Here is a 5,654-nt window from a genome sequence, read left to right as displayed (position 1 = left end):
AGGTCAGCAATTTGGGCTGGCATCAATTGGGTGCTCTTCTCAACTAGCTCATTTAACTTCCTCGAGTGTCTCTGAGCAGCTAAAAAACTGCTTCTGTGTTGGTCAGCTGTTGGCTGGAGCGACAATGGTGACTGGGCCACATACCTGTCATCATGCAGCAGGTAGCCCATGTATGTTCACATGGTTGACATGATCAGAGAGAGTGAAGGTGCTCTAGCCCTGGAATTGGTACAACATCAATTCGGTTGCACACTAATGGTGATATAAATCACAAGACCCGTCTAGATTCAAAGGGTGGAGAAATAAACATCTCTGGTGGAAGAAGCTACAATGTATTATAGCCATTTTTGCAATCTAGCAGTCTGTCCTTTGAACAAAATAATTATCATTCCTGCCATACGTAAGACCCTCAAGATCTCCTTTAACTATGGCATCAGGCTAGTGTGGAATCTTGTGATCTAAATCAGATCAGATGAGGATCCTCAGAGGGGTTCCTCTTGTCTGGCAACCTATGAACCAAAAAAGACTGATTATCTGCCCTCAACACACCCAGTAATATACATGACTGGGCAGGGACAGGATCATCACAGGAGACACTGCCATCAGAAAGGGGAAGGATCTGAAACACATAGCAGCTGCTGGTCTATAACAATTCTGAAATCCAGGACATGAGTTGCTAGTCTCCCCGTCCTGGGGGCAGGAAATATTTTTTGATTAGGTCTAGTTTCATCTCCCTGCTTTATTGTTCTCCAGGGCTCTTAGCTCTACCTTCTGAGCTCTTGGCTGTCTTCTGAGACTTTTCCGTAAGGAAGGACTCATATTTTGTAATTTGAGCAATCTAATTTCTTCAGTCCTTTATGTGGTGCTTTCATCAGTACAACTCTTAAAACTGTGAGGATGGGAGGGAGACGCAAGAGGGAGGAGATATGAGGATATAGGTATACATATAGCTGATTCACTTTGTTATACAGCAGAAACTAACACACCATTGTAAAGCAATTATACTCCAATAAAGATGTTAACAAAAAAAAAAACCTTTTTGGTTTTCCTTTGAATCTGACTGGAGTCTACTTGGTCTAAGGAAAGCCGCACCCACAATTCTTTAGAAAGAGAATTATGTGGGTGTGTCAGTCTGTTGTGGGATAACAGCCTTAATATTCTTCAACAACCCCACCTTTTTACAGTTAAGAGGATCAACTAGATGCCACCTTAATTCTTTCAAATATCTTAATAAAGCTTTAATAGCCACACCTTGATATGATCTTTCACCTCAGGCTTCTTTCACTTGGAGGATTTTCTGGCTAAAGAGATTGAGGATGAGAAACTGCTATTTCCTGTATATTTCCTCTAAATTCTTTCTTCTTAGGCAGCTAAATGAAACCAATTGACACTTTCAACATTTTGCCAGGAAATCATTTTGCAAGGTCCATAAATTCATTAGCAATATGTATTTAAAAAAATCTGCAAAGTTCTGCAGGCAACCATTGTGCCAATTGTTTTTAAGTACATGATACATGTTGCCATTTTTCTGGCCTGTTATAGTAATTTCCTCACTGTTTTTCCAGCTACTACTAATAGTTTGCTCACCCTCTTTCTCGTTTTTGCTACTGGGTTCTTAAAGTTCTTTCAGTGTCTGCCCAATTCAGAGACCCAAGGCCACATGTTTTAGGTTTTTGCAACCCATTTTACTATAGCAATTCATTTCTAGGTGCTAATTTCTCTATCAGTTAGTTTTTACTGTGTAGCCCACTATCCAAAACTAACTTGCCTGAAACAGCGATCATTTATTTACCAGCTCCTGATACTGTGGGTTAGCATTTTGGATTGGACTCAGCTGCAAAGTTTTGGTGCTGGTCTCAGGTGGTCTTGCTTATGCTTTCCTGGTCAGAGAGCAGTCAGTGGCCTCACTCACATATCTGGTAGTTAGCAGGCTCTCATATGGGTACTGGGCCACATGTCATCATCCAGCAGGCTAATTTAGGCTTATTTACATGCAGTGGTTCCAGGGTTCCCAAGAGCAGCAAGGGAGCAATCAAGTTGTACTCGAAAACGTACAACTACTTTTCAAGTCTCTGCTTGTGTAATTATTTCTACCATCCCATTGTCCACGTGGTCAAGTGCAGATTCGAGGTTTAGAAGAATAGACTTTACCTCTTCATGGGAATCACTGCAAAGTGACCTTTGCAAAGGGACACATGTGCAGGATGGATACCATTTGTGGCCACTTTTTCAATCTATTGATACAATGAAATAAAAATGAAAGAGTTTAAAAATAGTAGTCTTGGGCTTCCCTGGTGGCGCAGTGGTTAAGAATCCGCCTGCCAATGCAGGGGACACAGGTTCGAGCCCTTGGTCCAGGAAGATCCCACATGCCACGGAGCAACTAAGCCCATGCGCCACAACTACTGAGTCCACGTGCCACAACTACTGAAGCCCATGCACCTAGAACCCGTGCTCCACAACAAGAGAAGCCACCACAATGAGAAGCCCGCACACCGCAACGAAGAGTAGCCCCCGCTTGCCACAACTAGAGAAAAGCCCGCGTGCAGCAATAAAGACCCAACGCAGCCAAAATAAAATAAAATAAATAAAATAAAATAAATTTATTTAAAAAATATATATAGTAGTCTTTGGGACTTACCTGGTAGTCCAGTGGTTAAGACTCCCTGCTTCCACCACAGTGGGCACGGGTTCCATCACTGGTGGCAGAACTAAGATCCCACATGCTGCATGGTGTGGCCAAAAAAAAAAAGAAAGAAAGAAAAAAAAGAAAGGTAGTCTTTATTTTTATTTTTTTATTTTTTTGAATTTTATTTTATTTATTTTTTTATACAACATGTTCTTATTGGTTATCTATTTTATACATATTAGTGTATGTATGTCAGTCCCAATCTCCCAGTTCATCCCACCACCACCACCTCCCCTGCACTTTCCCCTGTTGGTGTCCATATGTTTGTTCTCTACATCTGTGTCTCTATTTCTGCCCTGCAAACCAGTTCATCTGTACCATTTTTCTAGGTTCCACATATATGCATTAATATACGATATTTGTTTTCTCTCTCTGACTTACTTGACTCTGTATGACAGTCTCTAGATCCATCCACGTCTCTACAAGTGACCCAATTTCGTTCCTTTTTATGGCTGAGTAATATTCCATTGTATATATGTACTACAACTTCTTTATCCATTCATCTGTCGATGGGCATTTAGGTTGCTTCCATGACCTGGCTATTGTGAATAGTGCTGCAATGAACATTGGGTTGCATGTGTCGTTTTGAATTATGGTTTTCTCTGGGTATATGCCTAGTAGTGGGATTGCTGGATCATATGGTAATTCTATTTTTAGTTTCTTAAGGAACCTCCATACTGTTCTCCATAGTGACTATATCAGTTTACATTCCCACCAACAGTGCAAGAGGGTTCCCTTTTTCCACACCCGCTCTAGCATTTGTTGTTAGCAGATTTTCTGATGATGCCCATTCTAACTGGTTTGAGGATATACTTCATTGTAGTTTTGATTTGCATTTCTCTAATAATTAGTGATGTTGAGCAACTTTTCATGTGCCTCTTGGCTATCTGTAATAGAAATGTCTATTTAGGTCTTCTGCCCATTTTTTGATTGGGTTGTTTGTTTTTTAAATATTGAGCTGCATGAGCTGTTTATATATTTTGGAGATTAATCCTTTGTCCGTTGATTTGTTTGCAAATATTTTCTCCCATTCTGAGGGTTATCTTTTTGTCTTGTTTGTAGCTTCCTTTGCTTTGCAAAAGCTTTTAAGTTTCATTAGTTCCCATTTGTTTATTTTTGTTTTGATTTCCATTACTCTAGGAGGTGGATCAAAAAAGATCTTGCTGTGATTGATGTCAAGCAGTGTTCTTCCTATGTTTTCCTCTAAGAGTTTTATAGTGTCCAGTCTTACATTTAGGTCTTAATCCATTTTGAGTTTATTTTTGTGTATGGTGCTAAGGAGTGTTCTAATTTCATTCTTTTACATGTAGCTGTCCAGTTTTCCCAGCACCACTTATTGAAGAGACTGTCTTTTCTCCATTGTATATCCTTGCCTCCTTTGTCATAGATTAGTTGACCATAGGTGTGTGAGTTTACCTCTTGGCTATCTATCCTGTTCCATTGATCTATATTCCTGTTTTTGTGCCAGTACCATATTGTCTTGATTACTGTAGTTTTGTAGTATAGTCTGAAGTCAGGGAGTCTGATTTACCCAGCTCCATTTTTTTCCCTCAAGACAGCTTTGGCTATTTGGGGTCTTTTGTGTCTCCATACAAATTTTAAGATTTTTTTGTTCTAGCTCTGTAAAAAATGTGACTGGTAATTTGATAGGGATTGCATTGAATCTCTAGATTGTTTTGGGTAGTATAGACATTTTCACAATATTGATTCTTCTAATCCAGGAACATGTTATATCTCTCCATCTGTTTGTGTCATCTTTGATTTCTTTCATCAGTGTCTTATAGTTTTCTGAGTCAAGGTCTTTTACCTCTTTAGGTAGGTTTATTCCTAGATATTTTATACTTTTTGTTGTGATGGTGAAAATGGGATTGTTTCCTAATTTCTCTATCTGATCTTTCATTGTTAGTGTATAGGAATGCAAGAGATTTCTGTGCATTAATTTTGTATCCTGCAAATTTACCATCATTGATTAGCTCTAGTAGTTTTCTGGTGGCATCTTTAAGATTCTCTATGTATAGTATCATGTCATCTGCAAACAGTGACAGTTTTTACTTCTTCTTTTCCAATTTGTATTCCTTGTATTTCTTTTTCTTTGATTGCCATGGCTAGGACTTCCAAAACTATGTTGAATAATTGTGCTGAGAGTGGACATCCTTGTCTTGTTCCTGATCTTAGAGGAAATGCTTTCAATTTTTCACCCTTGAGAAGGATGTTTGCTGTGGATTTGTCATATATGACCTTTATTATGTTGAGGTAGGTTCCCTCTATGCCCACCTTCTGGAGAGTTTTTATCATAAATGGGTGTTGAATTTTGTCAAAAGCTTTTTCTGCATCTATTGAAATGATCATGTGGTTTTTATTCTTCAGTTTATGAATGTGGTGTATCTCACTGATTGATTTGGGGATACCAAAGCATACTTACATCCCTAGGGTAAATCCCACTTGATCATGGTGTATGATCCCTTTAAAGTGTTGTTGGATTCTGTTTGCTAGTATTTTGTTGAGGATTTTTGCATCTATGTTCATTAGTGCTATTGGCCTGTAATTCTCTTTCTTTTTTTTTTTTTAACACGATTTAAAAATATTTATTTATTTATTTGGCTGCATCAGGTCTTAGTTGCGGCATGTGGGATCTTTCGTTGCAGTGCACGGGCTTCTCTTTAGCTGTGGCATGCAGGCTCCAGAACACGTGAGCTTAGTTGCCCTGTGGCATGTGGGATCTTAGTTCCCCAACCAGGGGTGAAACCAGTGTCCCCTGCATTGAAATGCAGATTCTTAAACATTGGACCACCAGGAAGTCCCTGAAATCCTCTTTCTTTGTGATATCTTTGTCTGGTTTTGGTATCAGGGTGATGCTGACCTTATAGAATGAGTCAAAAACATTCCTTACTCTGCAATTTTTTGGAATAGTTTGAGAAGGAAAGGTATTGACTCTGCATGTTTGGTGAATCACCTGTGAAGCCAT

The sequence above is a fragment of the Globicephala melas genome, chromosome 4, assembly GCF_963455315.2.
Source record: "Globicephala melas chromosome 4, mGloMel1.2, whole genome shotgun sequence".
Classification (NCBI taxonomy): Eukaryota; Metazoa; Chordata; class Mammalia; order Artiodactyla; family Delphinidae; genus Globicephala; species Globicephala melas.
This window is presented reverse-complemented; position numbering follows the sequence as displayed.